A 12,106-nucleotide genomic window follows, 5' to 3' on the forward strand; every position below is an offset into this window, starting at 1 on the left:
TTTTTTGGAGAGACAGAGTCTCACTTTATGGCCCTCAGTAGAGTGCCGTGGCCTCACACAGCTCACAGCAACCTCCAACTCCTGGGCTCAAGCGATTCTCTTGCCTCAGCCTCCCGAGTAGCTGGGACTACAGGCTCCTGCCACAACGCTCAGCTAATTATTTTCTTTAAAATTGACTTTGCTGGAACCTTTTATAAGGAATCTCAGGCTGGACTTTTTGAAATCCTTTCAGAACCCAGGTTTCAACTGTGCCTTTAGATACCTGTATGCATTGGGTAAATTCCTCTTCTCTTGAGGTCCCCAAGCACATTTCTATTCCCAGACCCGTTAGCAAGTGACTGTCATTACGTACCACAGATCAGGAAATCTTACTGATGGGTATCTGGCCAGTTTTCCAAAGGGCTTTTTTATTGGCCTTATAAAGTCAACCTTAATTCTTTAATGCAGTCTGGACACCTCTGAAAATGCTATTCCAGCCAAAGCTTTGGTAAAATAGCCAGTGCCTTCATCATGTCCTATAGAACAAAACAGATTCTTATTGAACTTATGCAAATAACTGTATTGTCAGAAAGTAAGAGTACTTACAAATGGCTTTCAAATTCCAGAGAAATCAAGGAGAGAGAAAAATACATGTTTCAAACTCTGCTCATAAGTATATACATTTCTTGAAAAGCTAAAAATAGCTCAAAAGACAAAAAAATGTTTTCTTGACTTCTGAAAAACAGAACACAGAGAGAATCATTCATACAAAAAGCCATTACAAACTAGCCAAGTTCCATGTAAGTGATTTCTGTTCTTTTGAAGTTAGGTTAGCAATACTCATAGACATGTTAACTATCCAAGGAAAGTTCTAAAAATCGGCTTTTTAGTCCAAAGGTATTCAATTTCCAAAGACATCAGAAATTTGAATTTGAGAGAATTCATCAGCTTCTCTTAATATTTCTTTTTCTTTTTAGGATGAACTTTGGATTCAGCCAGTTACATAAGAAATATTTTTTTAGATGAATTAAAATTATTACCAACCATATATGTTAGGACAGAGCAATGTTTTATACATTAGGACAGACCAATGCTTTATACATTAGGACAGACAAATGCTTTATAATTTTGGAACATATATATATATATATAAAACCATAATCCACATAAAATTCATCACCATTTCATATTTGACAATGTTTCCTATATATTTTTAATAAATCAAATAAGTTTAATTTGTTTTACCGTGACTTTCAGTGGTCTTAATATATCAAGAAGACCATATTTATAGTTGTTTTTTGTTGTTGTTTGTTTGTTTGTTTGTTGGCCTGGGCAAGTTTGAACCCGCCAGTCTCAGTGCATGTGGCCAGCATTGCAACTACTGCCCTACAGGCGCCAAGCCACAGATTTAGTGTTTTTATTTTGGAAGATTCCTCAAATATCAAAGGCCTAAAACATTTCTTTAAACAAAATTACAAGCCAAAAGATTTAAAAGGAAATGCGTAGTCAACTGGGTCACATGTAAATTCTTTCACAAATTCTCTTTTATGAGCTTTTTTAACCTGCACAGACCATCTACAAGAATTTTAAACTTTATTTAACGTTTGCCCTGCCTTCCACTTTCTTACACAACCATTCTGTTTTAGGACAAAATTTATCACGCAAGATTCTTTCTTTACACAATACCATTCTCCTTTCTGTCTAATTTCTCTTACTCTCAAAAACTCACTTCCCACAAAACAGGATCCCAATTTACCATGAAGTTACCCATTCACTCAGCCAAACTGATAACTAGAAGGTTTAAAAGGCAAAAATCTTATCCTTTGACAAAGAGTCAGTTTCCCCAATAATTTAAACAAAAAAATTATTACATTTTACAAATGAGAGACATTTTATGAGATGTAACATTGATACAGAATTTTCCCACTCAGGGCTGGACAGGGAACCACCATTTTTCAGGCTCAGGTGAGCTTAGACATCAGACTCCCATCTCCAGGCACAAACCCTCTGAGTCCCAGCAAGGTCATGGACAAATCAGCCTGAAACCTTTTGGACAGCTCCACCTTGACTAAGGTGCACACACCCTAATCCCCTCCCCAGACAAAAACTACAGCAAAGACCTAATAACCTTGTCCAAGGTGAGGCACTTCATTCATTCATTTGCTAGAACACCCCTTCAGTTTGTAAAGGTATTTTTCCATCTACCAAATCCTGGCCAAATTATCTCTCAGGGCCAATTATTTACCCATAGAAAAAGGACTTATGCAGGAAACCTCTGATCTGGGCCTCCTCCTCCCTTTCAGGGGCTATTCACCTTGGAGACCTGTTGCTTATATGGATACAGCCTTGTCCAGCACGAGATTTACACTCTCTTCCCCAGATTTTCAAGGGCCATCCAGAGCTCACTGGACTTCTTGAACCACAACACTTTTCAAGGCACAACCCTTCTGCCAATAGCTCTGGTACCCCCCACTCTCTCTGCATGCCCCTCAATCCAACAAAATGCCATTTTATCACTGATCTGTGGCCCGTGGGCTCAATTCTCAAATCCCTGAGACCAAACACTCACTGAAGAAATTCCATTAACAAAACTACACCAACATCCTTTCTAATGTCTTTTCATTTTTTCCCAAGTCCCACATGGCCACGTGGCCACCACCAAAGACAGAAAGCTGAAAACCTGGAACTTCAGTTTATCTCAGAACAGCCAGGGGACAAAGTTGGAGCAGGGAAGAAGGGCACACTCACACATTCCTTTCACCTCATGAATGGCGGGGGATGGGGGTGGGGAACCCCATCTATTGTTACCCATCTCAGTCATTCTCAAAGCACTCACATACACACAATTCCAACTCACTTCTTAAACTGGGCTGCCTCAATTTCCCACTGAAGCTGCCACTTAGCCATAGGAGGCAAACCAACACTCCTCTAGGCCCTGTGAAGGGAGTCCAACTCCACCCTTGGAGTTCTCTCAGTCACACCACATTCCACACATGTGGTGGGATTCCCAGATCGATCATACCTTGCTTTAGATGTCTCCCTGTGTAGGTACCCATTCCTGCATGCCAGTTCCTCATAGTGTTTGACTCCTTGAAGACACGCTGACAGGGTCCTTTCTCAGCCCAGCCGCGGTGTCCACACAGAGAGGCCAAACTGTCTCACTGGCACGCTCAGTGGTTCATGTCACCCAGGCCGATTAGGGGCCCCCACGTGGGGGTCCAGAGGATTGGCGGCAACTACCAGGTGCCTGTTGTCTCCAGGGGTGATCTCGCTTCCCAGTCAGGGAACCAAAAATGTTGCAGGAAGACAAGGCCCAACACAGAGAAAGAGCACCCAAACACCACGTTTATAAGAGGAAGGGCTTTATTCACCAGCCGGGAGCTTATGGCATAGAAGAATTCCAAATGGCCATGCTCCCCAATTGTCTTGGTTTTTCCCTTTTTATTGACAGTCATAAAGTTCCACCCCACAGGTACGTTTCTCATTGGCCAGTTTGAATCAAGCAGGAGATGGCATTCCCGCCCCTACAGAACTGCAGGTTTTCACAGAACTTGGAAATTTCCAAGTTTCAGGAAGTTAAGTTTACAAATTCCCAATAGCTGAGTCACCATGGAGAGGACTCTGCATGTGTATCCTTGTGGTCTCCTTGAGAAGACCCGTTCTTCTAGACCTCACCCTTCTTGGGTACCCTTTCTCATCACCCCTGTGGAAGCTAGATTTTGTTGTTCAAATCTGGGTATGTTTATTTTGGGGTAGAACATTGTACTGTTCATTATGGAAAATGGATCTGAGTATTTTCTGGAGAGCTGGTCTAGGAATTGCAAATGTCCTCAACATGTGGACATCAGTAAGTATTTGATTTCTCCATCACAAATGAAACTCAGTTTAGCTGAACACAGGGTCCTTAGCTAAATGTTGTTTTGTTTTAGAAGATTGAAGGTTGAAGTCCCTCCTCTTCTGGCTTGAAAATTTTTGGCTAAATGATCTGCAGTCAACCTAATATTTTTCTCATTGTAGTTAAGACTTTTGTTATGACTGGCTGCTTGCAGGATTTTTTTAATTCATAGTAATTTTGGCATAGTTAATTACAATGTGTCTAGGAAATACTTTATTTAGATTGAGTCATTCTGGGATTCCAAAACTATGTGCTATCTAGATTTCTGTACCTCTTGCATTGCGTGGGAAATTCTCCTCTATAATATCTTGGAGTACAACATCTGTGCCTTTAGGATCATCCTATATTTCAGGAGTCCCTACAACTTGGATGTTTGAAATGATCACACAACTCTCTCATGGAACGTTCTGTTCTTGTTCTTCAGGAATCCCTACAACTTGGATGTTTGAAATGATCCCACAACTCTCTCATGGGATGTTCTGTTCTTGTTCTTCTTTTTTCAGCCTCTTTAAATGCTTGGGATCATTCAAAAGACTTGTCTTCGATTTCTGAGATCCTTTCTTCTGCCTGCTCAAATCTCACTTGGGGGTGGGTGGATGGAGGGGGATTGGTGGGATTACACCTGTGGTGCATCTTACAAGGGTATATGTGAAACTTAGTAAATGTAGAATGTAAATGTCTTAACACAATAACTAAGAAAATGCCAGGAAAGCTATGTTAACCAGTGTGATGAAAATGTGTCAAACAGTCTATAAAACCAGTTATGGTGTCCCATGATTGCATTAATGTATACAGCTATGATTTAATAATAAAAAAATTCTAATGACATTTTTCACAGAAATAAAAAAAAAATCCTAAAATTTCTATAGAATCACAAAATATCCCAAATAGTTCAAAACAACCTTGAGCAGAAAGAACAAAATTAAAAGTATCACATTACCCTATTTTAAACTACATTACAAAGGTAAATTTATTTTAATTAAAATAGTATGGTACTTACATAAAAACAAACATGTAGACCAAGTAGCAGAATAGAAGGCCCAGAAACAAATCCTGCCTTTATAATAAATCTGTCTTTGACAATGGTGCAAATAATACACGAGTGAGTTGTAGCCTCATTAAAAAATGGTGTTGAGAAAACTGGATATATACATGCATAAAAGTAAAATTGAAACTTTATTTCATAATAATAAGCTCAAAATGAATTAAAGATCTAAATGCAAGACCTAAAAACATAAAACTTCTAGAAGAAAACATGGGAGAAATTTTTTTGACTCTGGTTTTGACAATATTTTTTTGGAATTGACACCAGAAGCATAGGCAGCAAAAGTACAAATAGACAAAAGGACTATGTAAAACTAAAAAACTTCTGTATGGCAAAGGAGACAGTAGAGAGGAGTGCGGTTGCATCAAATTAAAAACCTCTGCTTAGCAGGAATATCAACATAGTGAAGAGACAACTTACAGATTGGTAAGAGGTTGATATCCAAACTATATAAGGAACTCATATAACTCCAGAGGACCCAAAGAGATTCTTTTCTAAAAAGATACAATACAGATGGCCAACAGGTATATAAAAAGATGCTCAACAACACTATCTTAATAAATGCAAATCAAAACCAAAAGGAGATGTCACTTCATACCTGTTAGGATGGGTATTATTAAAAGTTAAAGGACAACTAATGTTGGGGAGGATGTGGAGAAAAGGAAACCCCTGTATATATTTGGTGGGAATGTAAATTGGCACAGCCATTGGGGAAAACAGTATGGAAGTTCCTCAAATAATTAAAAAACGGACCTACCACAAGTTGCAGCAATTCCACTTCTGGGTATGTTGCAGGGAAATAAGGTCCAATGGAGAGAAAGAATCACCCACACACAGTGTTTAAATTTTTCTTTTTCTTTTTCTTTTTTTTTTTTTTGCAGTTTTTAGCCAAGGCAGGGTTTGAACCTATCACCTCTGGTGTGTGGGGCTAGTGCCCCACTCCTTGAGCCACAGGCAACACATTGTTTAAAAGAGGAAAGGCTTTATTTAAGCCAGCAGAGCTACAGTGGACCAAAGTCCAAAAATGGCCAACCTCTCTAATCAGCTCTGTCTCTGTCCTTTTATTGGACAAGTAGACAAATGAATTAACATATTCCAGCCCCTCAATGGAGGTCCAGTCCAGCCCCTCAATAGGGGTGTCAAAGCATGTGCAGGTTTACAGAAGCAGAAGCAGAAGCAGATGCAAGTGTTAGTTTTAAAAACCCAGGAAGCTAATGTTGCAGTTTCCCTGTGGAAACTATAGTTTCTCTGAGAAAGTGGCTCACAGGACACTGATGATCAGTACATGCTGCAAGGAGAGAGGCTCACCATCACTCCACAGAGAGCTAGACCCTGAGCACCCACAGGGTTTTTATTAGAAAATATTACAAGGCTTTTGTCAACAAGTAACATTTCTTACAAGTAGCAGTTATCACAAGTGACAGTTCTCATCCATTTGTAGGTTCTTTCCTCAACAACTTTTTTCCAACAACTTTGTTGGTTTCTAATCTATACATAAACATTTCTTTGGCAGCTTCCTGACCCTGCCTGTGAGAACACAGAGCTGCTCAGTAGCATGCCACCAAGCTCCTGTTCTTGCATCAGGAACTTTGAACATTCTCACGTCTTCCACAGCCTGAATCAGGTCATGGACTGAGGAAAAGTCACAGACTGAGAAAAAGTCCATCTGCAAGCTAAGTTTTTACAACTTTTTAAGAGCTGAATTACCACAGAGAGAACTTTGCAGGTGTGTCCTTTGGGTTTCTGTGAGAAGGCTTTTGTTCTTCCAGACTTTACTTTTCCCCAGTATCCTCCCTCAGGTATATATATCCAAAAATGAATACAATCACTATCTCAAAGAGATACCTGCATTTCTTATTCACTGCAACATTATTGACACAGCCAAGGTATGGAAACATCCTAACTGTCCACTGCCAGATAAAATAAAAAGTTAACTGTGTGTGTGTGTGTATGTAAACATATGGAATATATGTATATATAAAAAGTAGCATCCAACTTTACAAAGGAAGGAAATTTTGTTATTTGTGACATGGATGAAATGGAGGACATTACAGTATGTTAAATAAACCAGCACAGAAAGACAAAAAATACTGGAAGATTTCACTTATATGCAGAATCTTAAAAAGAGTAAGAGTCAGGGTAATAGTAAACTGATGTTTACCAGGGGCTGGGGGTGAGGAAAAAAGGAAATGTTCATCAAAGGATACAAACTTGCATTTAAAAGAGGAGTAAATTCTGGAGGCCTAGCACACAACATGTTGAGAAAAGTCAATGTAATACGTACTCACATACTTGGAACTTGCTGAGAGAGATCTCCAGTATTCTCACCACACACAAAATAAAAAGGTAACTAGCTAAAATAATGAATATGTTTAACTGTGGTAGTTATCACTTTACAATCTATGTATATTAAAACATGCTGTTTACCTTAAATGTATGAATTTATGTTAATCATACCTCAACGAAGTTGGCAAAAAAATCTTGCACATATTGTCTTGACCCATTTTCTTCTTATATTTGTCAGAATAGACAATCCCTTGTATTTACAGGAGTCTGGAAAATCATGGCATACCCAGAAGCCTGAAATGGGCCGGGACAAACTAAGTTAGTGCCCTTAAGTCCTTAGGGCAAAAGTGGGACTGGGGTCTAAGGCATATGGGGGAGTCTGGTCTGGAGCAGCTACTTGTGGTATCTCTAGTGTGGGCTCTCTCTCTCTCTCTGAATGTGGTTTTCTGGGATTGAGTGCAGTGGATCAGGCTTATAATCCCAGCACTCTGGGAGGCTAAAGCGGGTGGATTGCTTAATCTCTGGAGTTGGAGACCAGCCTGAAGTAAGAGTGAGACCCCATGTCTAATAATAGCTGGGTCTTGCAGCAGGTACCTGTAGTCCCAGTTACTCAGGAGGCTGAGGTAAGAGGATTGCTTAAGATTAAGAGTTTGAGGTTGCTATGAGCTGTGATGCCACAGCGCTCTACCGGGGGTGACGAAATGAGACTCTGTCTCAAAAAAAAAAAAAATTTGTATTGTGTGGCCAGAAAGAAAGAACATGCCTCTCTTACCCACCCTTCCACTATGGAACCCTGCAAACCATACAGAAGAGGGGTTTGGAGTGCTATAGGACATTCCTCTATGATAACATCCTACATCCCTCACTGCAGAAACACAGATTTCACTCAGGCTTTCATGTGGTAAATTCACCTTTATGGTCCATATGGGCTTTAAAGTATCATGTACACCCCTGCTAGCTGGTCTTAATGTTTTCATGCAGCTTTCATGGGAATTTGGTTCTCTTTGGCAGCAGTGTCTGGAATGTGCATGATCACAAGCCCATCTTCTGCGTCTCCCCTCCATCTACAGCCCCATTTCCTTTAGCTACTATCACCTGCAAGTCAAGATTTTATCAAAATTTGGACCTATATCTTTTCATTTATATTTCCTGCTGTATTTTCTCTATTGTTTATTTTTAATATCTATGTTGGATATAGTTATTTTTAACATTTAAAAATTGTATCTGATATATATAATTATTTTATTAAACCATTTCTGTCATTTTATGCTTTTTCATACTTCTTTATAATAATTTGTTCTCTCCTTTTGCACCTCCCATTTTATAGATCAAATGTTCTTCTGTTTATTTGAAATTCAGAAATTGTAAATATTGTCATGGTGATTATATCATCATTTATGTTAACTTTCTCCTCAATTTCCTACATGCGTCAATATTAACATCTTTTCAGCAAACCGGACATGCACCCTTGCCTCTTGCTGCCTCTGGTTTTGCTCCCTCCACCAGGACTTCCCTGAGTCAGCGATGTCCCCAGTCCAAGGGGTACTTTCTGAAACTTCATTCAGGTTCTTTGAGATATACTGTTTTCAAGTATTTCTTAGGGCGCAATAAACACCACTACCATTAATTCTTGATTCTAGAAAGCTAATAGCATTTCTTTACGTTTATTTTTCTTTTAGAGTATTTCCTCTAGGAATCATTTCAAAGGTATTTATGTGAAATAAAACTTTCAGTACTTCATTTTATGATAACATCTTTTTTTTTCTATGTATTCATATTTAAAAGAGTTTTGGCTCCTCATCATTCAATGATTAAAATGTGTTTCCTTCTGATGCTTTAAAAATGTTTCCCCAGGGCAGCGCCTGTGGCTCAAGGGAGTGAAGTGCCAGCCCCATATGCTGGAAGTGGCGGGTTCAAACCCAGCCACAGCCAAAAACTGCAAAAAAAAAAGAAAAAATGTTACTCCATTTTATTATTATTACCAACATTGCTGCTGGGAAGCCTGATGTAATTCAAAATCCACTTTTCCTTTAACTATGATCTGATTTCTCATCATTTTGAGAGAATGAATATTTTAAAAGAAAGAAGTCCTCAATGTTCTGAATGTAAATCACTTTGCAACTCTCAAATTACCTTAATCATTAATGCAGTTTGAAAGTAACTAATGCCTTCTTGAGACATGTAAGGGCAAGAAAGTTAACTATAATGCATTTATTTGGGAAAAAGTGTAAATTAAATGTAATGAAAAAATGAGGTTTGTAGCACTTTTTCAATGGATGAGTTCATGAATTTACTTGTCAGACCTTGTAAGTCTATTCTTTGCCCTATGCATGTGTGTGGCACTTTTCCATGATGAAACAGTAGCTGGTCTCTAGCCAGGCTACAGCAGCTGCTCTAAGCATCAGAGGACCCTAAAACTCTATTGAAAGTCTGAAGAATCATAACTGACACTAGCCAAGATGTTCCAGTAAACATAGGAAGGCTGAAGTTGGGGTGAATCCAGGCCAATTCAGCCTGGTCAGAGATAACAAACACCGGGCATGCATGTGTAAGCTAGAAGTGGTCCTGCCCAGGGGATGCAACAGCTATGAGAGAAAGCTAAGGAATTGATATACACGTTTGTGTTATTTTTCTTATTTAGTTATAATAAAATCATTCTAAGCTTGTTTATTTAAAATATTATGTACCTTTTTACTTAAAATTTACTAAAATTACAAAGATGATATGTATTTGTATTGTGTGGCTATTGGAATCACAGTCTTTGCAATTCAGGAAATAATTGTGTGAAATGCCTGATTAAGAAACTGACAAAAAAAAAAAAATGAAAGAAAAAAAGACAGAAACTGACCACAGAGGGACTGAGCAGTTCCCTTTGATCAGTGGCTAAGCTGGGACAGAGACCATGTTTTGTGATTCTCAGCCTATGTTCTTTCCCCTTCATTTTAATGTCCTTAACCTAACATATTTAAAGGATCCAGGTAAACATGGCATGTTCTACATTATTTAGTGTTTTTTCCACATTGAATGCCAGGTGAGATAACTTTATTTATGATAGTTTTATGAAACTGTGAAAGCTCATCCAGTGTCTCAGGTTGCTTTGCAGTTGTCTTTGAATCATTATTCAGCCAGGACAGTAAATTCATGAGCTTCACCAATCTGAACCACAGTGGATTTGTGCCAGGTTGTACAGTATTCTCTGCCGTAAATAAAGACATGCTGATCTTGGTATTTATTCATGGTAGAGGCACCTGTGGTCCCATTAGCTCTTAAATTTCACATTCTTAGAGTAAGAATATAGAAGGTGACTTAGGATGCAATGAAATTAAGACAGATTTGCAAGATTTGTAGAACTTCTGCTTTCCTTCTATTCATCTTTTATGGGCTGTTTTTGCTGCAAACATTTCACATCTCTCTACCTTGCTGGGTGATGAAGGCTAAGCCAGGATGCTAAAATCTGACTTTGTTAAGTATATTGTTTAACATGCTAAAGGTTTCTATATATTCTTGTTTTCTTCTCTGAAATGTTTAAAAGTAGCAAAATACATTAATAAATTAAATGTTTATTATAAGACTAAAAGAATAATTTGTATCATCAACTGAAGTTATTACCAATAATAATGACATTTACTGTAAAGTTAGTACATATTAACAGAGAAAATAAACCTTGCCAGGAATTTCTGAAGCACAACATCTCATAGGAGAAATAGGCGAAATAATACCATGTGAAGAGTCAGCTGGGTAAGCTCGGCTGTTCACAGAAGGCTGTGATTACTATTATTTGCAACTTAATGATTACTTCTAACAGTCTTTGAGGAAACTATAACTGCCTTTTGAAGAAACAAGAATCTCATAAAAGAATCACAAAGAGCATTTCACAAGTAGAAAATGTGAAACCCATGAGTAATCATGTCACTTGAGCTTTGGAATTGCTCATGGGGAACTGTGGGGATATTACACACTGCCCCATCCCATGTCAGACTCTAAGAGGGATTTTTTCCCTTTAGTAAAGGGAATGGCCTATCACTTAGCAAAGAGTTTTCAGTGAACCCTGCTCTCTGGTCCACTTGCTGAGTTGCAGCCAATCTGTGGCAGAGGGTGAATCATCTGTGGGATGCTGTTACTTGGTGCAAACCAGCTCTCACAACACAGCGACAGAGTTTGACAAATCTGTTCTAAAGGTGACCTCACCTGCTTCCTGTAATCAGCTGCCGTGCACACTCAACTCTTTCCTTAGTCTCTAAAGTTTAGGTTACTACTTCAGATGACTTTTAGTCATTGTGTCTGTTAGAAATTCCTTACCTGTAGAGCCAGATGTCAATTTGTGTATCTTGTAAGATACATTGTATTGCTCTTTGTTGGTAAAAGTAAGAAATACATGTGAATATTCTATCTAAATTTTTATGAAGTGAGATATCTCTCTCAATATTTCACTTTTTAAAAGTACATTTTCAATTAGATTTATAAAGTATATGCAAACTTCAGTTTAAAGTTTTACTATCACAGAAGTTTCTATTGTTTTTTGTCAGGGTTTTATTTTTATTTCTATGTATACTTTCATTGTGAAATCTAAACTGACTATTACTCTGCTGAATTTAAAACCTGGTAAAAAGTACTTTATCTTTATGATTTCTTTAGATTTGTTCAAACATTTCTATTTGCATGGCATTAGCTATTTTCATAAATAACTAGTGTATATTTTGTTGTACAGTATTCATAAACTTTAGAATGTAATTAACTTGCCTCTAAGCTCTTTTGTTTTGTTTTGTTTTGGTCTCAGGGGTTACCCTTTTGATTTCCAAAAGTTTGGGGCAAAATCAGGGTGTAGATAATACCACTTCATAGTTTTGGATCATTTGTTATGAGGGATGGCTGTGCTGTTGTCTTTTATATTTTCAGTGTCT

Source organism: Nycticebus coucang, unplaced genomic scaffold, assembly GCF_027406575.1.
Source record: "Nycticebus coucang isolate mNycCou1 unplaced genomic scaffold, mNycCou1.pri scaffold_49, whole genome shotgun sequence".
In the NCBI taxonomy this organism is placed as follows: Eukaryota; Metazoa; Chordata; class Mammalia; order Primates; family Lorisidae; genus Nycticebus; species Nycticebus coucang.